Source organism: Petaurus breviceps, unplaced genomic scaffold (assembly GCF_028583685.1).
Source record: "Petaurus breviceps papuanus isolate PSGF00001 unplaced genomic scaffold, PetGlider_PUasm1.0 79, whole genome shotgun sequence".
Taxonomy (NCBI): domain Eukaryota; kingdom Metazoa; phylum Chordata; class Mammalia; order Diprotodontia; family Petauridae; genus Petaurus; species Petaurus breviceps.
Window position 1 is genome coordinate 1,836,752 of NW_027186523.1, and position 27,560 is coordinate 1,864,311.

The window sequence follows — 27,560 nt, forward strand, 5'->3', positions numbered from 1 at the left end:
CAGGCATTGTTTCACTTTTCCTTTGTATAATTGTATTTATTAAAAGAGCTTTGTAGTCTCTTTTTTAAAAAGTGTATAAGACCGGGGAAGCCAGGTGGTGCAGTGATTAAGAGTGCCGGCCCCAGTGTTGGGAGACCTGGGATCGGTTCCGGCCTCAGTTACTCAGCACCCACACAAAAATAACTGGCCATGTAACCTTGAGCAAGTTACTTAACCCTGATTGCTTAAAAAAAAGTATATAAGACCACCTTAGACTTTTCATGTCAGAAGATAAAGGATCTGCTCTGATTACTCTCTAGAGGGACTGGAATGGTCTCAGTCCCAGTCAGGTTTTCAGTTTCCTTTCCTTTAGGAAAAATTCAGCCTTTCACATTGTAACCCCCACCCCTTTGCCCTCTTTTTCTCTTTCTCCTTACTGGGAAGAAATGATCCTTGCTGTTTATTGACAGGGGAAGAATCTGTTTTACAAAAGTGCCTTGGAGACATGGTTGGAATTAGCTTATTTTCCAACAGTGCAAGAACATTTGACTTTTCCTTATCACAAATATTGGATATATTTAGTTGCCTCAAAGACCTATAGCTACACTAACTTTTCTCCTAATTTTCTGGGGATATTTCAAGGGTACAGGAAACTTCCATTTTCATTGTCTAAAACAGGAAATATTTTAAAACAAAAAGTAACAGAATATCTCTATTTACTTAAGCACAGATCTCTAAGTTTTTTGAGTTTTTGGGGAAAGGCTTGTCTTTATGTAGGTGCTATCCAAAGTCTCCATTTGGTTGACAACTAAGAAAATTATTCTCTTTCCTCATCTATAAAACAAGCAGGTTGACTTTGATTTCTCAAGGTCCTCAAAATTCATGGGTTGTATCACCCATCTATCTATCTATCTACCTCCACTTGGGAGCCAGTGTTTGGGTAACTGCCTAAAGATTTGTTAAAGAGCTGAACCAGCTCTTTATCCTTTGGAATATGGTCAAATGACGGGAAATTTTAACTTAAAAAGGTATTTGTGATAGAAATGGAAAAGAAATAGCCCTGAAGTTCATCATAGACTTTTTTTCTATCTTTAATCATACCTATCATGAATAAGCAACTTTAAGCAAGATTATTACATTGAAATTTGGAATTGAGAAGTTTCCAAGGTCCCTTTTGGTTGTTGATGTCAATGTGCATTATGTAAGTTACATACATTTTTACACTGGTAATCAGGATTCTCCAAAAAAAATTATTTGGTTGCATTTAGAGGTAGTTAGGTGCCATAGAAGACAGATCACTAGTCTTGTACAAAAGGTGACCTGAACTTAAACCTTACCTCAGATATTTAATAGCTGGGCAAATCAGTAAATCTCTCTTCCTTAGTTTCCTCATCTGTAAAATGAGAATAATAATTGTATCTACTACATAGGTTGTTGTGAAGATTAAAGGAGATAGCATATCTAAAGTGCTTTGTACCTTAAATATTTATATTAGTACTATATATTATTACTATTGTTATTGAAAGAGTTGGAATTAGGAAGTGGTAGAAAGCTGGTATGGGTTAGTAAATAAAATAAGCTTGTCAAGACTTCTCCTTTAGGGATCTTGGTGGAATTATTGTAGGTCCTAGTAGTAATTATAAAGTATAAAAAGTGGAAAAATATGTAAAATATTCTGTAAATAAATTAACCGAATTTCTTATGAACATTTCCATATAACTTTAGAGGCTGCTTTTAGGTTGTTTCATTTGTTATGCTCAAACTTCAGTCCTTGCTAACTATGGTTGCTAATTTATCCTATGACAGATTGAGTAGATGCCAAAGACCAAAGAATAGAATGGGACAGAAAACTGAAATTCACATCCTTGGAGATGGATCCCCAAGGGGACTGTGAAGCTGTAACTGAGAGGTCAGGAAGGAGAGAATGTGACTACCCATGCTGTAATTATTCAAAGGCTTCCAAGAGAACTTCAGTATCTATTCCAGGATTCTGATGCCAGCCCTAACAAGTGGTACATAAAATTCAAAGAAATAAAAAGATGGAAATATACACATGCTTTTAATAGTGATTTGCTTATTTATTTTGGTCTCAAGAGAAGAGACATTTCCATACACAGCCTCCATTTTTTGCAGAAAAGCCTTTTTATATACATCAGTATCATAGGGGCCTTATACCACTACTACTAACACAAACACTGTTTTAAAAATAGTTTTACAACTGCTTGGTTGGTTAAAGTGTGTAGTTTATGGTGGTGATTTAATGTTCCTTGTCTTTCTGAAATTACCACAATTAAACTCGACATAATTCAGCAGGTTAATCTGTTAAAAAGGGCTTTACTAGCAAGGCTTTTGTGGTTGTTTCAGCTTCTGCTGTTTCTGATAGATAATGGTTATGGACCCATTATTTTGATGCAGATTATGGCCAGTGTTTTCCTTTTTCATTTAGTATACTCACTGTTCTTTTAAATCAATAGCTGCCTTTTAGAAAACTTAGGAAAAAATACTTAGCTTCAAAATTATTTTCTCCGCCACTAATGTAGGGAATTAATCCAGAAATCTTATTAGATTGATATGGTTTTGGGGAAGTGAGTCTTCTAAATTTTGCATGTATATATATATATATGCATTACACTCTTTTTTACATTTAGGCTGCATTGTTAACTTAATTCTGTCCATCACTTTCTTAAGTCTAGACAATCAACAAAACAACATATCAAGTCCCTGTTTGAAGTATCTCCTGATTTCCAAGATATAAAAGATCACACTCAAAATTTAACAGTAGGCAAGTCTCTGAAGCCAGTTCATCAGGCTGGCTCCAGCACACCACTGATTTATGTCTTGCATTAATACTCAAGGAAAAAAACTGACCTCTCTGTTGTTATTATCAAGTTGACAAATAGCTGTCTCCAGTCATCATCGACAATTATGCTTCTCTTTTTCCTCTGCACTGCTAATGATCTCTTACTCAAGCAACTGCTGTTGATCTATTTTACTATTCCTGGAGGACAAGTAATTAATTTTATATCAGATGATCCAGTTACTTCTGGTAGAGCCTCGTATTTTTTAGGTTCAACTGTCCAGTGGACCTCTTTACTTCCTCCTCTGTGTGACATTCTTCCTCTCAGATCTCTTTTTTTACATTTATCACATTAAAGTTCCATTTCCATTTTATTTAGTAGGAAACTTTAATATTCCTCATAACCTGGAATGTGGAGAAAAATTCCTTTAGCCTCTTCACTTTGTGTTCTGGGAAGATTAGCCTGCATTTTTAACATTAGCTAGCAGTCATTCAGCCATGTGAAAAATAAAAACATCCTAACTCCTCATCACATCAAAATTTCATCCTACTCTCCATACTAAGTGAGATTTCCAGCCTTAACTTTAAACTTTCTGGTGAATCTTTACAATTCATCTCATAAGTCTTTTAAAAGTTTTTTCCACCAATTTTATCTGTTCTTTTCACCTTTCATCAAGTCTTTAATCATCTCCTATCAGCAGGATAGTCATATTCAACTTCTTTTCCCTTCTCTGACCTCAGTTTTACTTTTTTTTAACTTACCAATTTGCTTTTTTGCTTTGTTTTGCTAGTGTGTTTTACTTAGCTCTTCTCACTTACATTTCCTCAAAAACTAATTTGTCCTTTTTTTAATTCTCTTCAGTTCTTTCCTCCTCAGTACTGTTCATCCTTCAAATTTACTTCTCCTTCAGACTGAATCCTTCTGCTTCATTTCAACCTATTCTCCTTTAACCTTTCCTTAAGTTCTCTCCAAACTCCTCCTGTTCAGATTCAGTCTCTGGTCTTCTAGTCTGCTAAAACAAGGAATAGTTTACCTACCAGACTTGTGGAGAGGGAATGACTTTATGACGAAACAGGAATTAGAGAACATTATAAAATGTAAAATGGATAATTTTGACTACATGAAATTGAAAAGTTTCTGTACAAATAAAGCCAATGTAACCAAGATTAAGAGGGAGGTTGGAAATTGGGAAAGAATCTTTACAACCTATGTCTCTGACAAAGGACTCATCTCTAAAATATACAGAGAACTGAGTCAAATTTATAAGAATACAAGTCATTCCCCAATTGATAAATGGTCAAAGGATATGAACAGGCAGTTTTCAGAGAAAGAAATTAAAGCTATCTATAAGCACATGAAGAAATGCTCTAACTCACTATTGATTAAAGAAATGCAAATCAAAACAACTCTGAGGTACCACATCTCACCAGTCAGATTGGCTAAGATGGCAAAACAGGAAAATGACAAATGCTGGAGAGGATGTGGGCAAACTGGAACACTAATGCATTGTTGGTGGAGCTGTGAACTGATCCAGCCTTTCTGGAGAGCAATCTGGAACTATGCCCAAAGGGCTATAAATACTTTCATACCCTTTGATCCAGCAATACCACTCCTAGGGTTATATCCCAAAGAGATCATAGAAATGGGAGAAAGACCCATATGTACAAAAATGTTTATAGCAGCTCTTTTTGTTGTGGCAAAGAACTGGAAATTAAGGGGGCGTCCATTAATTGGGGAATGGCTGAACAAGTTGTGGTATATGCATGTTATGGAATATTACTGCGCTATAAGAAACGGGGAGCAGGCAGTCTTCATATTTACCTGGAGAGGCTTAAAAGAACTGATGCTGAGTGAGAAGAGTAGAACCAGGAGGAATTTGTACACAATTACGGACACAACATATGTGTGATGACCAACTTTGATAGACTGGACTCTTCTCAACAATGCAGGGATATAAGTCAATCCCAAAAGACACATGATGGAGAGAAAAACGTGCATCCAGAGAAAGAACTAGAAAGAACTAAATTTATATCCAGGTGGAAGCAAAATACCTGATCTTTTTTGTTCTCTTATTTGATTTTATGTCCTCTATACCATTTTTCATCCCAGCTGGTACAATCCATCCTTATAACCTGACCATTGTATAATGTGAAAGTATCTACAGATCCTATACTTGATTATAAGACGCCATGGGGGGGAGGGGAGGGAGGGGGACAAAATGTGAAATTCAAGGAATTGTGGAACTGAATCCTGTAAATTAAAAGGAAACAAACAAATTAATAAATTAAAGAATTAAAAAAAAAAGAAAAAAATCCTCCAAATCACTTTGACAATGTCCTTCTCCTTATTCATCTCGGTTCCTACCCCAACCTTTTCTGCCACACAAACTTATTTTTCTACACTAAGAGTTTTATGACTTTTGAGATATATCCTTCTGAGACACCTTAGGGAAGTATATTGGAGGGTTCAATGAATTTCATTGGTTTGATTTCAGGATGATAATATAGAACCATTAGTCTTGTTTTGTTTTAGTTTCAAACAATAAAATGCCTTCTTTTAAATAGCTAGCACTTACCTGTCATGCCCTTCTGACATAAATCATCTACTCTTTGGTTGTGCTCAGAATTTCACAGTTACATGTCACTGTAGAGCAGCAAAAATCTTATTCATTTCTGTATTAGAATTATATTTGTTTGGGAACTGCTCAGAAACCTGTCTCATGGCATCTGACAGCTTGACAAGGCTTGCTGCCATAGAAAACGTTTGTGATGTTATATAAATATATTTCTAGGTCATGAGTTGCCATGTATTTTTTGGACATTGATGCTAAGAGGGAAATGACTAAACATTTTCTGAAAGGAAGAATAACATAGTAAACAAATAATAATAACAAATAATAAATATATAACTGTCTCATAAATTGGCATTCTATTTTTAAAAGCATTAGACTTACGTTCTAGCAACCTTTTTAGTTGTAAAAGTCCATTTATTGCTGACTTGCCCCCCACCCCTTAAATATTCTTATTATCAGTCATTTTACAATATTAATGGTTCCACTATTAATAGATCAAGGCACAAGGGAGCTATTACTCTTGCCCTCTATCTGTTATTCCATTAAGTAATCCTGACAGTCTCAGATTGCTAGCAACTCTTTAATGAACCATGTGCTCAAGACACATGGTATATACTAAGTCAAAGTTTTTCTCACATGTTATTTTTGGTGCATATTATGACTAGACAGGAAAAGGTATAACAACAACACACACAAGGGGAAAATCCTCAATGCAGGTTAGTATCTAAGGTAATTAAAAAAAACTCAATGAGATGTTAAATGTCAATGGTGTGATGTGTATCTCTGTAGTTTGTATCCCCATCATGACTTATGCTCTTTGTTTTATTTCCAACTCTACCTAAAATCTGACTCACGCAATCCTTTTATCCATCCCTTCTCCCTGTCACTCAGTACCACTTGTTTACTACATAATAAAACCAATCAGATCTTGTGTTTGAGCAAACCCCATTGCCTTAAGAGTCAGCATCAACTGCTCATGTCCTGTCTTCAGCTGTTGTGGCCTCTCACCCCCGTGTCAATAATGGATAGGACATATATCATTGTCTCACCCCTGTTTTCATGCTGTGACTGAGATACCCTTGTTTACATTTTTGGTGTTCAGTTCACATGTACAAACCAGTGAGAAAATATTGTTTTTATGACAGGTCATCCTCCTGGAGGCATCTAAAAGATAGTAGAATTATACATTCCACTCCTCCACCTCAATTAATGTTATCTCTTGAAGGCCTAGTCATCTCAACTAAGGTAGTCACAGAATCAGTCAATCAACGGGTCTCCAAAACACAATTGAATTTTGGCCTATTGATTGATTCTGTGACTACTCTAACAGAGGTGCCTGGGTCTTTGGTGATTGCATTGATGGTGAGGTGAGAACCAATTCCACTCCCACCCTTTGTACTATTATAGAATTATAAAACTTTTAGACCTAGAAAAAGATCTTAGAAATCATCCAACACCCTCATTTTATAACTGAAAAGAACTTGAGAAGCAGAAGTAAAATATCTTGCCTATTATCACAGAGGTAGTCGTTACAGATTCCAAACCTGAATACAGATCTTTCAACTCAAAATCCACTGTTCTTTTCACTCTAGCAGGCTGCCTCAGCCACAGCATTGAGGGATCTCTTTTAGGAATAGAAAGAGTTAGGACCATATCATGCCCATAAATAACCTTAGGAGAGGTCCAAGGTGATACTATCACCTTTTAGTTCTATGTGTCTGGCACACAATAACCCTTTAATAAATGCATGTGATCCAGTGTTTAGCATAGTATCTAGCACAAAGGAATTTAATAAATGTTTATTGATTGATTGATTCATTGCCTGAAAGGGTAGAACTAGATCCATTTCCAGGAAAGTCACTGAAAAGTAGATGATGCTTCTATTTAAACAATCCCAACTGGTCCAAAATTCAAAACCTAAGTAGGTTCTAAATCACTAGAGGTATCTGAACAAAGGCCAGGTGATCATTTGTCATGGTAATATAGAGGGAGTTTCTGCTCAGGTAGGTTTGGGACCATAATTTTTGAAGTCCCTTCAGCACTGATATTCTGTGAGGCTATATCTGTCTCCTGGTTTCCAGTTCAACCCATTTCCCACAGTTCTATGCTGCTTCTTTCATCTTGTCTACCTTCCTTATTTTATAGATAGAGAGGTTAGGGCCCAAGCATATCAAGATTCCAAGTTCACAAAGTTTGGTAGTATTGGGATGCAACTAGAACCCAGGTTTCATACTCTAGAATCCAAGTCCAATGCCTTTCTCACTACATCATGCTGTTTCCTAATTGTCTGTCTTAGTCTATTCTATTTGTTTCCTTAAATTAATTTCTGAGTATAGCTATAGCTGCTGTTTCCATGTGATCTTTGTGCAGTGAGATAGTTTAATCTCTAAAACCACAGAACATGAGAGTTTAAGGAATCATAGAATATTAAAGATTATCTACTCCCATTCCCTCATTTTAAGGATAAAAACACGATTTGTCTAAAGTCGTGGAAAAGGCAGCTCTAAAACCAGGTCTCTTGACTTCTATTTCAGTGCTAATTCTATAGTATTTTGCCGCTAATAAGTTTATCGTTTACTTATAGGGCCTAACTCTAAACTTAAACCCTCCACAAAGGAAAATGTTTAGAAATGCTAAAAAAATTCCGCCCTTGTATATCATGGTCTTGATATCTGTCCTATTGAACACTACCTGTAGGCAGATGTACCTAGGATGTTTCCTGCGCCTCCCCCCATCTGCCTTTTTTACTCCCATTTATTTATGGGGAGATCAAAAGAAAATCCAAATGTTCAAATAGACAAAACTAGAGGAACTAGGATCTAGATAATCTGTGGAGATTTTTTTTGAAAGTCCAACAAATGATGCCAAATAAGTGGGAGTACAATCATTCTTTATCCTCTGTGGCATAGAGGGTAGAGCCAATGAAGTCACAGAATACCTTGAATTAACAGTAGCTTTACTAGGATGACTGACACATGATTCAGAGTTGGTGCCCCAGTTGCAAACATAAACAGTAAATACTTAATAATTTGGTTACGGGCTTGTCAGGGTCTACCTCCCTTCTTGGGATCATTTAATAATGATGTAACACTTAACACTAACCTTTCTATATTGCTCATTACTTTTTACTTATGATTTTTCTTCTAGTTTCTATCTCAGAAGTCAAATGATATGCAAATAACTTCAAAATTTTATAATGCTAGTTTTATGAAACATTGCATCAGATGCCTTAAAATATGATTTTTTTTAAAAAGGTGTTCCTTTAAATGCTTAAAAATCTGATAAAATGATGTCTGATTCTATATACAAAACAATAAGAGTCCTCTGTGTCTCTGTTTTTACATAAGGTCTTTCATATGCAGACACACAGAGATCCTATATCTATGTTGACACATACACACTGGTTTTTTGGCTGATTCATTGGAATGGAACTGACTTGTTGAGTCTGCCAAAAAGGGCCATCAGACTGACTGTTTGGCTTGGCTGAGTCAGCCAAAACAGCCAACAGCTTAAATTTACTGACACAAGCATAGCATTTTTATATGAAAACAACAAGGCTAAGGGTTTCCTTGCTTTAATTTTCTAAAATCTGGGAGGCTCAAACCTCCTGGGTGTCACCCAGACCTTTTAGTTTTTGTAGTTTAGAAGAGTACCAGGTAACCCTACGTGAGTGCTTATACATCAATACTTATTCTGAGAAATTGGACAGAGTGCACAAGAAAGTAGCTCTCAGAACACTCTGTGACTGGGGAAGTATCCCAAAGTAACTTCAAGGAGCTTAGTGAGTTCATTTATCATTTACCTTAATACCTATGGATTCATGTCATATGGACTCACTGATCTATATTCAAGTAAAGTACTTTGAAACATGCTTTCTGTTGATAGCTGTTCCCACAAGATCTTCATGACTGAGCTGCCCAAATTCTTCTTTAAATCTCTAAAGAGATTTAAGAAATGGATTAAGTATCTTGACCAAATTTAGAGTCATCTAAATTTCACAGTTTTCACTTGGTTATCTCTCTTACTGGTGATATTTTAATATTCCTCCTTTAATCATCCTTTCTGTCAACATCTCTTTTGGCAGTTTCTTTCAACCTCATCCAATGGCAGTTATTTTATTTTCTTAGCTGAAGTTTTATCCACTTCCTCTAAAACTTAATCTTTCAGGTGAAAAATGGGATATATCCAAATACTTATTTCTAGTGGAGTCACAAGCTGTTATGTTGGCCTCTATAAGAAAAAAAGGGGAAAATGGCTTATAAGTTTTATTCTTACATTAACTACTGGAGTTACCTTAAGTTTCTTATTTAGATTCTTTCTTAGTTTCCTCATCTGTGAAGTATAACTAATCACTACATTTCTGATATTTACCCAAGGTATATTTTGAGGCAAGATGAGATTATGCACATAAATAATTGGGACCATGTGTAAGAGGCTTGTAGGTATCAAATTCAAGTTACACAAACAAAAAGGGGGATGGGAAGCAATTATAATCTTAGGCTACATTAATAGAATTATTGTATCTAGAACTAGGGAAGTGATAGCCCCACTACACTCTTTTCCCACATCTAGAAAACTTTCTTTGGTTTAGGATACCACATTTTAGGGGAGCTATTGACAAACTGCACTATGACCCCCACCTCCCAAAAAGGAAACAATATTTGTGTTGGAGCCCAAAATCAGGTCTTATGACTACTTGAAGGAACTAGTGATGTTTAGAAGAAAGATATTAAGATGTATAGTGGACATGATGTTGGTTTTAAAATAGTTCAATAACCATGATATCTAAGAGGGATCAAATTTATTTTGAGTGGCTTAAAACCACCAGAAAATAAACTAGGTAGAATAGAAGATCTCTAAAGTCTTTCTCACCTCCAGTGGGAATTAGAACCAATTGTGAAAGTTATAGAAATGCAAATTTTGGTTCAATATAAGGAAAAAAAATTGTTAACAACTAGCACTGTCTTTAAAATTGGGTGGGCTTTCTCTGGAAGTAGCGAATTCTTCCCTAGGATCAATGAATGTGTCCAAACAGGATGGTAGTAGTGTCAGGGTCACTGGCAGGTCAGATGTCCAGAACATGGCAACCATTACCTCTCAGATCTCTAGATATAGTCCTAAGAGTCTGAGCAGTTGTTTTTCTAAGGCCATAACTCATGAGCTTCTCTAGTGTGCTCCCTCCAATGATTATCAGGGGATGGCAATTATTCAGACTTAATTAGCTTTAAGAAACAGGTATTTAATATGTTGGTTTAGAGGATATAAAACACCCCTTCTTCACTCACTCACCAGTGCATATAGAGTCCAGTGAGAGGAGGGCTTGAGCTTAGAAAGCACAAGTGACAAAGGGAAATGTAACAGCTCCTGGACATCCTTTTTATGGAGCCTTCAAGGTGTTCCCTTGAGGGGTGATGTAGCCTTTCTGCTGAGCTCTGAGGGAATCCATTCTTCCTTGTGTGCTGGTCTCCTGATGTAGACACTACTGTCAGTCACCAGTGGCTGCTGTCTCAGCTACGTTGCTGGTGAAAAGTCCAAATCCTCTGACAGGCCTCAGTTAACAAGGGCCAACACAAAGACTATAATTATTTAAATGGAAATAATATGAAAAGACATCTGAAATCAGGCAAAATGCAATGACCCATCTTAATTCTTGAGGACAGATGATGAGACATTCATCCCTCAGAAGTGGGAACTATGAGAACAGAATGTTTTGTTCACTGTCAGATGTTGTCGCTGTGTTAGTTGATTTTCCTTAATTGCTTTTGTTTGTTAAAAAGGAAAGGTCTAAGGGGTGTTGAAATGACTGTGCTGTAAGAAAACAAAAGACATCAATAAAACATTTAAAACAACAACACAATTGTCCATGCTTTGCCATACTTGCTGGAAGCAAATTTCATTGTCCATCACTGCAATTATTTAACAGAAAAAAATACACAGCACACAAGCAAACAAGACAAAAAGCCAGTTTTCTAATGAGATACAAATACTTCTTTTCATTTCACCTGATCTCTAGAACCTTTCCTATGTTCCCATCATCCCTATATTCCACACGGAGGGCTAACTGCCGTGGATAGAGCTCTAGGCTTAATGTCAGGAAGACTCACCTTCCTGAGTTCAAATCTGACTTCAAACACTTACTAGCTGTGTGCCCCTGGGCAAGTCACTTAATCTTTTTGCCTCAGTTTCCTCATCTGTAAAATGAGCTGGAATAGGAAAAGGCAAAGTACTCTAGTATCTTTGCCAAGTAAACCCCCAATGGGGTCACAAAGAATTGGACACAACTAAGCCACCACCACAACACCACAACAGTGTAGTATAGCCAAGTGTGGCTTAGTGTAGTGTCGTGTGATCTGTTGTGGTATCATGTCATGTAGTGTTGTGTAAGGTAGTTTGGTTAGTGTAATGTGTTGTGTTATGTTATAGTCTGCTTTGTGTAGTGAAAAAAGCATCTTGATAAGAGTAAGACTTAGACAAGTATACATTCAAGTATTGGGGAATGAGGTGGTATGTTAGATAGAGTACCAGGCCTGAAGTCAAGAAGACTCATCTTTGTAAGTTCAAACCTGGTCTCATACTCGTACTAGCTGTTGGACTCTGAGTAAGTCATTTTACCCTTTGGACCTTAATTTCCTCATTTGTAAAATGAACTAGAGAAGGAAACGGCAAACAACTCCAGTATCTTTGCCAAGAAAACCCCAAATGGGATCACAAAGAGCTGGACAGGACTAAACAACCAAAATAAGATTCAAGTACTGGCTTTGCTACTAACTAGCTTAGTGCTAGCTAATCTAAGTCACTTAGTGTGACTTTGGTGTCTCTTTAAACCTCACATCTGTGATTTATAAAATACAGGGTTAGATTAGATTAGCTTCAGCTAAGTTTTCTACCTTTTTTAAAAATTCAGGTTGTGATCCTACAAAGTAATACAATGAATGAAAGACTCAACAGTCCAAATGATTGTGGCTGTCAGGAATGAGGACCCGAGAGCAACACAATTAAATTTTTCATAGATAAATTTGACATCCTAGATTTAGGTTTTTTGTTTTTTAAATCAATTGCACAAGTACAGAATCAGAGAGACTTGACTTGGCAGCAGTTCATTGGAAAAGGCCTGTGGCTTTTAATTGACCACAAGCTCAATATGACATGACAGCTATTATAAAAGCTAATGCAATCTTAGACCGTATGAAGTATTGTGTATAGATCAAGGCAGGTAATAGTCCCACTACAGTCTTCACATTTAATCATTACATTTGTTTATGGACATTTAATTTTAAGAGAGACACTGATAAACTAGGGTATAACCAGAGGTGGGGGACAACGATAGTAAGGGGACCCAAAGCTATGTTTTATGTGTATTGATTGAAAAAGACTGGCAAAATTTAATTGAGAGTGCATCGATCGGCATAAGTATTTATCCTTTGCCAGTTTCTAGGCTGAGAGGTACAAAGTTAAAAAGGAAATACTTCTTGCCCTCAAAGAGTTTACATTCTAATTGAGGACTAAAGGATTAGGGGAAAGGAAATCTTTAATAAGTTAAAAAGTTGTCATGTGGAAGATAGAGTGACCATTGTACCAGAAGGCCAAAGTCTCTTTCTGATGTCTTATCATGACATGGAAATGATCTTCAGTTCTCAAAGGCTATATCAGTGGAACATAAGCTTTAGCCACTTCTATCAAATTGGAAAGGTATCAAACATTGTCCCAGTAATGGACTGTTTGCTAGCTGAGGACCACTCAAGCTTCATATGAAGAGGATCATCACTAAATAATGACCAGGAAGAAGGGGAACAGTTACTTAATAAGGCAAAATAAAGGTCCTACATTTCTACTATCTCATCTTAGGTCCTCTTAGGTCTTCCATTTCACCAGTCTCTCTGCCATCTTCAGGCTGGCTCATAGGATTCTATTGCCTTTGGATAGAAGTTACTAGAGGTATGTGGGGACAGTTTTCCAGGATCTTCCTTCTTCTGGGAGAATACAATTAAGGCATGGCCAAGTCTGCCTTGTGTTATGAAAATCACCATGCAAATTAATATAACCTAGGATCCTCTGGGGCTAGGACTATAGGGAGATCCCACCCAGTCCCCCTTATTCTCTGTAAATGGACATTCTATCAAGGGAGTAGGCCCTTAAATAATAGTGGAATTATAAAAAGGAAGGGATAAAGAGGTTGCCATTGCTTTTTTCCTCTTGGGCAAGGAGTCATAAGAAAAGTATCTCACTGGTTCATTTTTAGATTAGGCCAAAGGGGCTGGGACTTAGGAGGGATGGAGGAGTTGACTTAGAGGGAAGGAGGTGGGGGAGTGCTATGAGATATTGGGTAAGGATATCTGACTTCAGGCAATTTGTCTTTAAAAAAAAAAAACAAAAAAGTTCACACAATACTAACCATGTTTTCTTTTTTTGTCATGGTTACTAGGGTTGTTCAATGAGGATAAATGTCACTTTGACTAAAAAGAATCACTTTTACCAACACAAGATATGGAAGGCATGGTTACATAGCAATGTTTTTTTGTTTGTTTGTTTTTGTATTTTCTTTTCCAGAAAAAAAAAGATATGGGGCTTTGGTAGACTAAAAATTCACAATGCGTCAGCAATGTGTCGGGGCAACCAAATAAACTAATGTGTCTTGAGCTTCATTCATAAAGGCATAATTTCCAAGAACAGTATGATGATCTTTTCTGTCTTATGTTCTGCTCAGACAACTTTGGGATCATTGTATTTAGCTCTGTGTGCCACAAAATAGTACCTTCAGACTAGACAACCAAAATAACATGCTCATAATTCTTGGAAAAATTAATGGATTCAATCTTGGAACTTTTGTTCTGGGTTAAGTCGTCTTTATTCATAAGAGAGTGAGTGCAATGCAGCTAACCCACTATGGTATGTAATAATAAAAATAATAATATATATTGTATATAATAATATATACATACGTGTATATACATTTATAATATATATAATATATACAACAAAAGTAAAATTGTATGTGTGTGTATATTCTCCCCCATTCAAATATGTTTCTTGAAGAAGAAACTATATCACTTTTATATATTTTCCTGTGAATTACACCAGTTCCTGGTGATGAACTTCCTTAACTAAGCCTGATGAACAACTTCCCTGAAAATTCTAGCCTTAGAGAGTTTTCTGAGGACGACAAGAGGTTAAATGACTTGCCAAAGTCAAACAGTTACCCGAAGTCAGAGATAGCAGTTAAACCTAGGTCTTCCTGACTTGGAAGCCAGATATCTATCTACTATAGTACATTGCTTCTTACCTGGAATATAGTAAGTGCTTAATAAATGCTTTTTCACATTTATTTATTCATCTAAAGTGGAAAGCATTCAAAAGAGTGTCTTCAGGACAGTATCTGAAACCCAGGAACACTGTCTCCTCCACTAGGCCAATAGGCCCATTCTCTGGCTACTCTAATAGGGGGACAGGGGAGGAGGAACTGTAAATACTTTTCTCTTTAAAATTATCTGTGACAGGAGGATTTTCCAGTGAAAGTTCTGAAAGCATTTAAATTCATTCACAAATGGATCCTTAGGACCTTATCACCATAGAATTGGCCCCGGTGTAGGACAAGGCTCAAGCTGTGCCTCTCTTGATAAAACTTTCTGGTGGCTTCTGACTGTGTTGAAGTATTTTCCTGGTCACTGAGGGGCATAAAATGTCTTGTCTTTTTTAGGTAAGGGTCCTTTCATCTTGCTGGATATCTGAAGAATATGAGAATGACCACACTCTGACCTGCTGAACAGATGCATTTTCATATGGGGAAAAGGGACTAGGATTGAAAGGTGGATGGGGGGAAGTATGTCTATACAAAGGTAAGTTCTAATGTATTCTTGTTGCATATACTTGCTATGTTAGAGATTAATAAGCCTATTGTTGACTGTTTAATAACCTATAAGTGCCTCATTTCATCCCATCATAGTACCTGAATAAATAACATACCAGTATCAGGCCTACCTCTAATGATAGGAATTAATTGTTCTAGAAAATTTTGATAGAACTCTCCTATAAATCAATATGGACCAGGAGTGTCCCACTCTTTTACCCCTTTAGTAGTTCATTTATAGTAAGCTCAGTTTCCTTTTCCAAGACTGAATTATTTAAGATCTCTATTTAGAGTCCTGTTAAGCTGAATATTACCTATTTTTGTAGGTATAGTGCTTGCTCGAAGACTGCTCCCCCTCATTTTGGTGTTTTAGAACCTCAGAGGGTAGTTTACTACTTCTCCCTTCAGTGTCCTATAGGCAATCCTAAGTGATTGGGATGTTTTCCTAGGACTATTTCTCATTAGCCCCTACTGGTATGCTTCTTAATGATTAGTAGTTGATATCAATTAGCTAGACAGAGTAAATTAGATTTTAGGAATGAATATTTGCTAAGCATGATAAGGAAGTCAGTTTTAGTGACTCGCAAAGTGTGAATATGGGTGTAAGGTGTAAAAAGAGTACAAGGGAGGTGGGGAGGAAAACAGGTTGTGAAGAGCTTTAAAATACAAAACAGGATTTTATATTTGATCCTGTAAGTAATAGGAAACCATATACAGTATACCAGCACCATGCTGGGAAATAAATTGTTTCTATTTGAATTGTCTTAGAAAGATTATGAAGATCACCTGGCAAGGTAAGGTACCTGACACTGAGGTCCTTTCTCAACCTGAACTGCCAGGTATTCAAACTCTGTGGAGAGAGTGCAACTCTGATGGGCTGACCACATTGTTTGAATGCCAAAACATATGTTTGGCTAAAAGACTATTTTATGAGAACTCACACAAGGCAAATAAATCACGTGAAGGTCAGAAGAAGCAATACAAGGAAATTCTCATGGTTTCTCTTAAATTTTGTAATCAGTTGTGAGACATGGGAGATCCTGGCACAGGATCATCCAGCATAGTGAGCCTGCATCAAAGAAGGGGCTGTACTTTCTAAGCAAACAGAACTGCAGTTGCTCAAAAGAAATGTGAGATGTACAAATTTAGAAATATCTCTCCACTAAGTGTTCAAATGGACTATTTGTGCCCAAACTGTAGTAGAGCCTTCCAAGCTCAAGCTTCCAAGCTCATCTTGGTCTGATCAGCCATAGTCAGACACACTGTACTTTGACCCCAACATAGTGATGTAATTTTGGTCCTCTTCAAGAATGAAGGACAATAATCAACCAACCAATAGGAAACCACTCGAGTTTATTGAATGACATGGGTGACATGGTCAGACATGCACTTTAGGAAGATAACCTTGACAGCTGAGTGGAAGTTGGACTAGAGTAAGGATAGACTTGAGCAGGGAGACCAATCAGCAGGCTTTGTGACAATCTAGGCACAAGATGATTAGACTCTGCATCTGTGTGGTCAGTGTCAGGGGAGAGAAGTGGACAAATAGAGGAGATATTGTAAGCAGAATTAATTCAGACTTGACAACAGATTAAATGTGGAGCTGGAAAAGAGAACTTGCAGGGAGTCAAGGATGACACATAAGACAAAAGCCTGAGTGACTGAAAGGATGGTGGTACCCTCGATAGTAATAGTGAAGTTCAGAAGTGAGGATGGTTTGGAGCAAGATAATGAGTTCAGTTTTTAATAAAGTTGGGTTTGAGATCACAAAATGTCCAAAGAACATATATTTGAGATGTGCAGCAGGCAGTTGGAGATGTAAGAGATGAAGCAAGAGAGAGGTTAGGGTTGGAGAAGTAGATCTAAGAATCATGGGCATAAGTTTATGAGAGCTGAGCAGATCACCAAGTGAAGTAGAAGGAAAAGAAGGCCCAGGACAGAGCCTTGGGGAGACATCCACTACCTGGGAGAAGATGAAATGGCCATTTCTTCACAGGATATTGCAGGGGGGATGTTTGCATCATTTTGTCTTAGTTCCTTTCAGTTTGTACATCAGTGTTACAATTATGGAGGCTGGTGGGGGATGTGCTTGTCATTAATGTGGAATGCTGGGTACATTGTCAATTGACACTACTCCCTGTATCTGCTAGTTTACTTTGGTGAATGAGAGGGTTGACTTAATAACTTTGGTTAAAAAAAGGGGGAGGGCATCAATAAGGCTTTTGAACAAGATTTTAAAAACAAAATTTAAGAAACCTTTCAATCTTATGGAAATTGAACTTAATAAGCAGCCATTTGAGTAGTAATGACATAAAAACAATGTACCTGAGTGAATTGAAACAATCAGTTTTTGAGGAGTGTGTGTGTGCTCTCTCTCTGTCTCTGTCTGTCTCTCTCTCTCTCTCTCTCACACACACACACACACACACACACACACACACACACACACACACAAACAATTCATTTCAATTGTTGTTGTTGTTAAGTTCTGTCTGACTCTTCTTGACCCCGTGGACCTTAGCACACTAATACTATCCCAAGAATTTTCTTGGCAAAAATACTGGAGTGGTTTGCCATTTCAGTTTCTAATGGATTAAAGCAAACAGAGGTTAAGTTATTTGCCCGGGGTCAACACAGCTAGTAGGTATCTGAGGCCAAATCTGAACTCAAGCCTAGCACTCTATCCACTAAGCCACCTGGCTGCTTCTTCCTTTTTAATTAGAAATATGGAAACCCTCCCTTATTTTCAAGTCATTCTCCAAGGGCTTAATATGGACAAATTTGTCAAGTCAAAAGGGGTAAAGGCAAGTTGTAGTATCTTCTTATAGACCTAAAATTAGTTTTGCATCCAAGAGAATTCTCTTACATGAATTCCATATGTATGCACTTCTATGCCACTTGTCAGAAGTATGAACATACCAGCATACAGATTTTTTTTTAATTAACTTTTTTTGTGTGGGTGGTCTGCCTTACAAGTCCATTTCATTGATTTAGGGAACTTCCAGTGTGGAGATGCCTAATTGATATAGATCAGCAGCCTCTTGGTAACTTAGAGTTTTAAAGCATTGGCTGGGGGTACTGAGAAGTCAGATGACTTGCCCACAGACACAAAGCTAACATAGAGCAAAGGCAGGATTGAACCCAAGTCTTTCTGGCCCTAAGGCCAGCATTATACCCCACTTTTGTTGTTTGTTTTTTAGTCATGTCTAACTCTTTGTCCCTCATTTGGGATTTTCTTGGCAAAGATACTGGAATGGTTTACCATTTCCTTCTCCAGCTCATGTTAAGGATGAGGAAACTGAGACAAACAGGATTAAGTGACTTGTACAGGGGCAAACAGTGAGAAAAATGATTTTTTTCTTACTAACTAATAAGAATAAATAATAACTAATTTTATACATAGGATCCAAAGATCCTCTTTTTTTCTTGTTAATTCAAAGCCCAGTCTTTCAATGACATTTCTAACCTTGTCCAAAAATTCACCCCACCCAGACCATCTTATCTAGATGGAATTCTAACTTGTAACCCCACCATAGCTCTACTCAGGTAGGACTGGGTGGAGAATAGTCTTTTTGTATAGATTTCTGGAGGTGGAATGATCTGAGGGAGGGCTGACTAGATAGAGGCATGTCCCCCAGCCCCTCATTAGAAAAAACCCACCTCACTAAAATATTTATTCTTTCCGTGTTACCCAGTCAGAACTGATTTTCATCCTGAGTGACACCCTCTTTTATAAGTATTTAAACAGTCAGCCACCTCCATTCAGTGTCTTCCATTACCCAAAGAACCACAGACCTCAATTTATTATCTATTAGCCTAATTAATAAATTGATTATTAATTACCCAGAAACTATGCCTCTTGGACTTTCATTTATCTGAACAGCTAGTAAGTGTCTGAAGTCAGATTTGAACTGGGGAAGAGAAGTGTTCCAGTCTCCTGGCCTGGCACTACCTCTCTTAAATTAATGATACCCTTAATATTTAAAACCAAACCCAAATGACCTACAGTGCATGCATGACTCTACACCACTTTTCAACATACTGAAACAACTTAGTCAAGCTAACAGTAGTTTCCTACTGTGTCCCCTTCTATTCCAAGAAAGAGGAAACAGAATCCTAATGAAGAACTGTGTCCTTCATGTGAAACATCAAAGTTGTATTAATGTGTAATAAATGATGTCATCTAGAGACATTTTTCCTAAGCAAGTACTGGATGACTTGGGGAAGCACTTATATTCATTTTTATCCATACTGGGAATGTTTTATATAGTCCCTGCTTCTGGATAAAGTGTTCAGTGCTCCACATATACACAAAAACAACTAACCTAGTTGAATTCATACTAAAGCTATTCCTGATTGAAATCACTTCACACCAGGAAGTGTTGTGATTACTCCCTCTCCCTTTTTTCACTTAACTTTATTGTCTCTTTATTTCTTTCTGTCTCTGTCTCCCAGTCTCTTGTTTCTACCCCTCTCCCCTCCTCCTCCCCTTGCCCTCTCAGGTTTCCTCTTCCTCTCCCCCCCCTTCTTGTTCCCCCTCTTTTCCTCTCCCATTCATTTCCATCATTTTGATCTTCAGATAGTGAGTCATGTCGCCCAGCCCCTCTTTAGAAAAAGCCCACCTCACTAAAATATTCATTCTTGCAAATCCTTGCTAAAAAAAAAAGTAGATAAGAATGAGAGGAAACCCTTCCTTCACTTAGCATAATTCTCAGTTCTAATGCTATAAAAAAAGAAATCATAAGGATTTCAGAACAGTGATACTTTTGCACCTGCAAAAAGCACAGCTAAGTTTGCAAAACCTGTTTCTAGCTATCTACAGCATTCTTCGAACGAGATGTGAATTTGGATGCAACCCTTACTAAAAGAACATTCATGACCTGATAACATACGCTCTAGTAATACTTCACAATTGCAACTCCATGTTTTCTTTAAAAAAGAGAAGTAACTAAGTCAACTTTCATCTCTTTGTAGGCTTCCTCCCCAACTGTGAAAGGGGCAAAATGTCCTACTAAAAGTAGACCTATCCCCTCCATCTTATTTCGTGGAGGCTTAGGTATGGACCAGTATGATTTGGGTAATCAGTTAACTGGTATTTACTGAATATCCACAAGGCATACAGCACTGTACTAAGTGCTAGTTGCTGGAAAAGTCATGCCAAGATAAACACCTTCTTTTGCCTTAAAATTAACCTCCCTCTGTTCTAATAAGGCATTTAAAAAAAATGCATCATACACATAAACCCAAATCAGTGACTGATCCTTAGGCAAGAGGCTTTGAAAACTTCCAGAGAAAATGTTCTCAATAATTTTTTAAAATCCCTCTTCCTCCCTATAACTATAAAATGAAAATAAGTGCTTACATAACCTACCCAAATATTTAGATAAAGAATGAGTTTATAAGCAGGAATATATTAAAATGTGGTTGAATTATCCCATATACTTTTAAAAACAGTTAAACTGTCAGCTTAGGATTTTGTATATCTACCTCATTAGATTGCCTCAAAGACCCCATGGTAGGTATATCTGCATTTTAAAATTTTGTATTTTTCCTTGGTTTATGTGCCCTGTAAAATGCCTTGAGAACTTTATGAAGGATGTTACATTAATATGTGTTATTATAAATATGATTTAAATATCCAAAGCATTACAGAGTGATTACTGTTCAATAAGGCAGGGTGCATAAAATGGTTATCTGCACACTGTGCTTAGGTTTCTACAATATAATATAATGAATTGTTCAATATCGTTTGTATGCTATTTGTCTCTGTTCGTTCCCAGACTCGGGGGATGCCTGATATGCAATCCTCTAACAAGGCGATCATAAATTGCTGAACAATAAACAGCCCTTGAGATTTTTAGATAGTGTGTGGTTAGCATGCAATCTATCTTGAAGAACTTGATTTAGTGCCACAAAGGAACATCTCTGACAGTGCTCAACATTGTTTTAAACTGCTGCTAAATCAATTACTGCATTTGGGAAGCTTAATCTCTCTCTCTCTCTCTCTCTCTCTCTCTCTCTCTCTCTCTCTCTCTCTCTCTCTCTGTCTCTCTGTCTCTGTCTCTCTGTCTCTGTCTCTTTCTCTCCTCTTCCCTCCTTCCCTTTCTGTTTCTCTCCCTTCTTTCCTCCCCTCCCTCCCTCCCATCCTCCCCCTTTCTCTCCGTATGCCTTTCCCTTCCTATCTTCTCTATTTCTTTCTTCTTTTCACTCAGTCTCTCTTTGTCGCTGCCTCTCTCCATCCATCTCTCTTTTTCTGTGTATGTCTTTCTCTACCCTTCTCTATCTCTATATTTCTGTCTGTTTGTCTCTGTTTTTCTTTCTCTGTTTCTCTCCCTCTCCTATACCCATCACAAGTTGACTATTGTGTAGAGCAAAATATTTAAATGACCACTCTGTGTATGCCTTTGGGCTCCCTGGAACATTCTGAAAAGAGGGATAAACAAATCTCCACAAGTAATTTAGATTGATTCCTTTGTTATCATCAAAACTAATATCAAGTTTTTTGAATCCACAGTTGCCAGCAAAGAGTGTTATTAGAAAAAGGCAACATTCTCAGCTCCTCATCTGTAAAAAGAGCTGGAGAAGGAAATGGCAAGCCACTCCAGTATCTTTGCCTATAAAACCCCAAATGGGGTCATGAAGTGAAGTGTTGGACACAACTGAAACAACTTAACAATAACAAAACAGTCTAAAGTTAAGGTTGTGAAGTAAACTACTAAAAGTCTGGTTTTTCTTTCTTGTGCACCATTTCCTTCAGTATATAAAATAATAAGTATGATAACTTGTAACTTGTATAAGTTCATTATTGGAGAAACTCACATCATATTCTAGATACTATCTCATCCTCACCTGTTTATTAAGTTGTGAAACGGTATAGACAACAGTTTAAAATCAGCAATTAATAAATGTCTTCTAATGGAAACTACCACCGGTAAGTTTTTCAATTCATAACAGAAAAAACAATCTCTTAACTGTATTAAAAAATAATGATTACTACAGCAAATAATGTAGGGGCAAAAGGATTCCTACCCAGTGATTTATACTTAGGCTCACTTATCTTAAATAACATCTACTTTCTTTTTTCATCATGCATTTATTAAATGTAAAGGGAAAAGTGTTTTGCTGACATAAGACTTAAACTTGTATCCCTCCCCTCCAGTGTTCTTTGTGCCTTCTTCAGGCTTTTCAAAGCTTTGATAATTTTTCAAGGATACTAACTGGGGAGCATGACCCGACATGAGAAAACAAATGAAAAGAAGTGTTATGTTTATCCCTAGCCTCTGGGGGAAAAAAACTCAGCAGGAGGTGCTCACTGCGTGTGGGGACACCCTAATTGTACTGACCCTAGCTCACCTAGAACTAAAAGCTGGGGACCTTCTAATTAGCAGTACAGCTGCCTTTTGTGCACCAGTCAGGGTCGAGCTCCTAATATAGTTTGGAATGTGTGACGAGCCCTGAAGCATACTGTCCCAGGAAGTCTTCGCCTAAAAGAGAGATGCCACTTCCTGGGAAACATTAGTGGCAGCTGCTAATGTGGAGCGTCTGCATGTAACAAGCAGCATGGGGTGGGGAGGCAGAGTGTGGAAGCAGCAAGTGGCTGCTTGGGAGTAGAGAGCAGGGGCAAAGGGCAAAGCTTCAGGAGCAATAAACAACTTCCAGGGATCCCTCCAAAGAGCAACAGAAATTCAAGCCAGCAGGAACAAGAAAGCAATAGTGTCCAGGACAGAGAGTCAAACTCAGGCAAGAGAGGTTGCCCCAATCTTGATACAAGGTACACACATAGAAGCCAGAACCCTTCTTCACCTCAAAGCACAAAGATTCAGGGGCTTAGTTCCCTTCCCCATTGATGTGTCTGCGGAAGATTATTGCCATCTCTGAATAGGACACAAAATTGTCCTGTTATTTGCTCTAATATTATTTTCTATTTGAAAAAAATTATTATTTTAATATAAATAATAAAATATTATGGACAGCCAAGTGGTACAGTGGATAGAATGCTAGGTCTGGAGTTGGGAAGATTTATCTTCTTGAGCTCTAATCTGGCCTCAGACACTTAATAATTGTGTGACCCTGGGCAAGTCACTTAACCATGTTTGCTTCAGTTTCCTTGCGTATAAAATGAACTGGATAAGGAAATGGCAAGCCAATCCAGTGTCTTTGTCAAGAAAGCCCCAAATGAGGTCATAAAGAGTAGGACATAACTAAAAATGAGTGAATAACAAAAAAATATTATTCTAATGTTATTTAGTATTTGATTTCTAGTTATGTTTCTTCCCTACATTTTATGAAGGTTTACCTGTTATATTTATTGATATTTATGGGGCTTGGGATACATGGACACACTGAAGAATTCTTCTCCCCCCCAACCCTTTTTCTTAGGTTCTAAAATATACTTTAGCAGCGCTTTTGCCTACTCTGCATTGTTTTCTCTCTCTTCAGCAAGGTTTCTGACTTAGCTATACGTTTAGAATGGCTACTCCATAGGGTGGTAATCAAAGGTGCAGTACTTGGAAAGCTGATAAATAAAGCTATAGTTAACCCATTTAAAAAAGGAATTGGCATGGGGGGGGGGGAACCAAACCTGTGGTCACACCAATACAGCAAGGACAGGGTCTCAGTCACTTAAAGTTAGAATTATTATTAGTTCCTCCTTCTGAGAGGTCAAGGGGACTCAGCAAGCTGAGGCGGCTAACCTCAGGGAAGACTACAATAATGCATAAACAAAATGGCTAAATTGTCTACTGTTATACTATAGGCAAAATGGGCATATACACACTCAAGAGATTAATTCAGCATTAGTGTGTCAGGAGCTGAAATACTAAACACGCATCAAGAAACAAAATCACAGAATTTGATATTTAAAATGGATTTCACTGCATATCTGATCCAATGCATCCCCAAAAGAATCCCTTCTACAAAAAACTGATGGGTAGCCAGCCACCCAGCTTTTCCTTGAAGACCTTCAGTAAAGATAATCCCTAAGCCTTCTAAAGGAATAAATTCCACTTTAGGATATTACTAATTCTTAGGAAGCATTTTCCCCCATCAAACTAAAATTGGCTGATTTTCAACTTGCATATAATTTGTTCTTTGTTCTTCTCTTTGTAGTTATTTAGTTGTTTTCAGTCATATCTGACTCTTCCTGACCCCTTTTGGAGTTTTCTTGGCAAAGATACTGCAGTGGTTTGCTATTTCCTTCTCCAGCTCATTTTACAGATGAGGATCTGAGGCAAACAAGGTTAAACAACTTAATTGCCCAAAGTAACACAGTTGAAATCCTACTGTACCACCTAAATGCCCCCTTCTCTTTGTAACCAAGTAGAAAAATTCTGGTCCTTCTTCCAAATGATTGGTTCCTCTATTATTCCTACTCTCTCACCTTTACCTGCCTTCAACCTTTCCCTGTCTACTGTCTATTTCCCTACTGCCTATAAGCGTAATATTCAAAAAATTCTCATTTGATTCATCTATATGTGTGTGCTATTGTCCAATATATCGCCTCCATTTTGTTTTGTGGCTAATTTGAGAAGACCATATACATTAGGCACCTCTGCTTCATTTCTTCTTAACTCTCTACAGTCTGGCTTCCAACACCATCATTCAGCTATTTCACTTGGTGACCTCTTCATCTCCCATAAATTCAATTGTTATCTCTAAAGATGATTCTCAGGTTACTTACCTAGTCCTAATCTCCCTCCTGAGTTCCAGGTTTGCATCTCTATCTGCTAATTGGACATCTCAAACTAGATGTCCAAAGACATCTTAAAACTACCTTTTTTGCTGTTCCTTGAACATGACACTCAATTTCCCACCTGCATGTCTTTGTATTAGCAGTCCCTCATGCTTGGAATGTTCTCCCTCCTCACCTCCAGGTACTGGCTTGCTTTGTGACTTAGTTCAAATGCCACCTTCTGCAGGAGATCTTTCCAAGTATCTCTCTCACCTCACCCCCAGTTGCTAGTGCCTCCCCTTTGATATTATCCAGGGAGGACTGGTACCTCTGGTGCAATGGCTGCTGAGCCCTTTCCAGGGTTTCTTCCACCTGTTCTACCCAGCTCTCACCTGTGGCTGCAAGAAGCTGTAACATGCACAGCAGTTATACACTGTTAAACAATTTCAGAAGACAGGCTAAACCAGGCTGAGGGTGATCAAGGGGTCTCAAACCCATTGGCAAGTCAGCATGATGTCGACCCCAAGCATGTGAAGACTTCTCCTGGTAGAATGGGCGAATGAGAACAATTTGTTTCAACGGCCATGAAGGCAGCTGAAGCAGGTGCTGTGGAGAGCTTAGAGTTTGGCTGGACATCAAAGATGCCAAGGTCATCCACTGCATCCCTGGCTATCCCCAGTCATCTTGATTCTGTCCTGCCAGTGGACTGTGATGACTCTAGAGGAGAGAGGGAGGCTTATGACTTCATGCAACTCTGCTTTACTTAAATCCAATTTATACATGAATCAAAAGACATTGTCCATCTGTTCTATGTATAATTTTATGTCCAGAGTTATTTTTTATTGACTCTTCCCCTTAGAATGTCAGCTCCTTGAGAACAAAGACCATGTATTTATCATTCCAATCTCAGCACTTAGCACAGTGCCTAGAACATAGTTAGAGCTTGGTAAAAGTCAGAGTTTAGTAAATTCAATTGACTGAGTTCTGGATGCCAAGATTAGAAAGGATGTTACTAAGCCGGGAAGCATTTGGAGGAAAACCACAGGGATAGTAAAGGACCTTGTGTCCATGTCATCCGAGGGTTGATTGAAGGAACCAGGAATGTTTAGCCTAGCAAAGAGAACACTTGGGGGGTGGGGTGGGGATTTGAAAACTGTGTTCAAATAGAAGGGCATACTGTATTTACTTTAAGAAGTCTGTGGGATATCCAGTTTGAGATGTCCAATAAGCAAACTCAGGAGTGCGTGTAGGGCTGGAAAAGTAGATCCAAGAATCATCTGCATAGAGATGATAATGAGATGATCAAGTAAAATAGAATAGAGTGAAGAGAGAAGAGAGCCCAGAACAGAACCAGAGGATATCCACTGTTGTCAGTCATGAACTAGAGGAAGAAAAGAACAGAAAACAAAGTGAGAAGCCCTAAGATAGAAGGAAAAACAGGATAGGGCAGTATCACAGAAACCCACAGAGCAGAGAGTATTAAGAGGAAGAAGGTGACTAAAAGTATCAAAGACTACAGAGAGGTTAAGGAGGATGAGGACTGATAAAAAGCCATTGGATTTGACAGTTTGGTTGAATGATGAGGTTTGAAGCCAAACTATGTAGAGTTTAGAAGAAAGTGAGAAAAAAGAGTTGAAGGCACCTAATATACATGGACTTCTCAAATTTAGCCACAAAAAATGGAGGAGTGATTTAGGACAGTAGTACATGGGGATAGATGAATCAGGTGAGAAGTTTTTGAAGATTGGGGAGATATGGGCATGATGGTAGGCAGTAGGGAAGCAGCAGACAAGGAAAGGTTGAAGATAAGTGAAAGAATAGGGATAATAAATGGGGCAACTTCTGGGGAAGTGGGGTTGAAATGGGATCATTTTTGCATGTAGAGTGATTAGCCTTGGGTAAAGATAAGGGTCATCTTTTCATATAATTCAGAAATTTAAAAAAAGAGTGGCAAAAGGCATATGAGTGATAAAAAATGTAAAGGGGAAAAGGTGCTCCAAGTGAATGGCCTCAGTTTTTTCAGTGTAATTGTGTATGAGATGATGTTCTCACATGAGAGGATTTGGGGAGGGACAGCCGTGAAAGGCTGGAGGAGGGAGGAAAAGGTCTGCAAAAGCCACTGTCATGAGTTCAGTAATGAGTTAATTAATTAGGGTCCATCTGAGAGTATGTAATACAAATTTGTAGTGTAGAATATGTAGTGAACTTTCATGAGAGTATGCAATACAAGTTTGTAGTGAACCAGCATAATTTCATGATTTTCTCCAGCTTCCTTCAGCTGCATATTAGCTAGAGGAAAGGTAGCAGATAGTGAGAGTAATCCAAGGCTGACGCTCAACAGGCAAAGACTGTAGAACTGAACTGATTCACCAGGGGCTCAAGATGGGGGAAGGAGCTACCATGGTGACGTCCTGGTAAAGAACTGAGAGGTAGAGAGATTGGAGGCCACACTGAAGACACAGAACAGGTTTGGGTGTTTTAAAACAGAAAGAGATATGAAATTCTTCCCTCCCTCTTTCCTTTCCTCTTTTTCTTCCTTCTTTCCTCCTTTCTTCCTTTTGTCTAAACCCTTTCTAGATCTAGGCTACTAAGGTATGGATTCAGCAAGATAAAACAACAAAAAATTCTAGTGACTCTAAAGAAGTTTATTCTTTCCTTTCCTTTCCTTTCCTTTCCTTTCCTTTCCTTTCCTTTCCT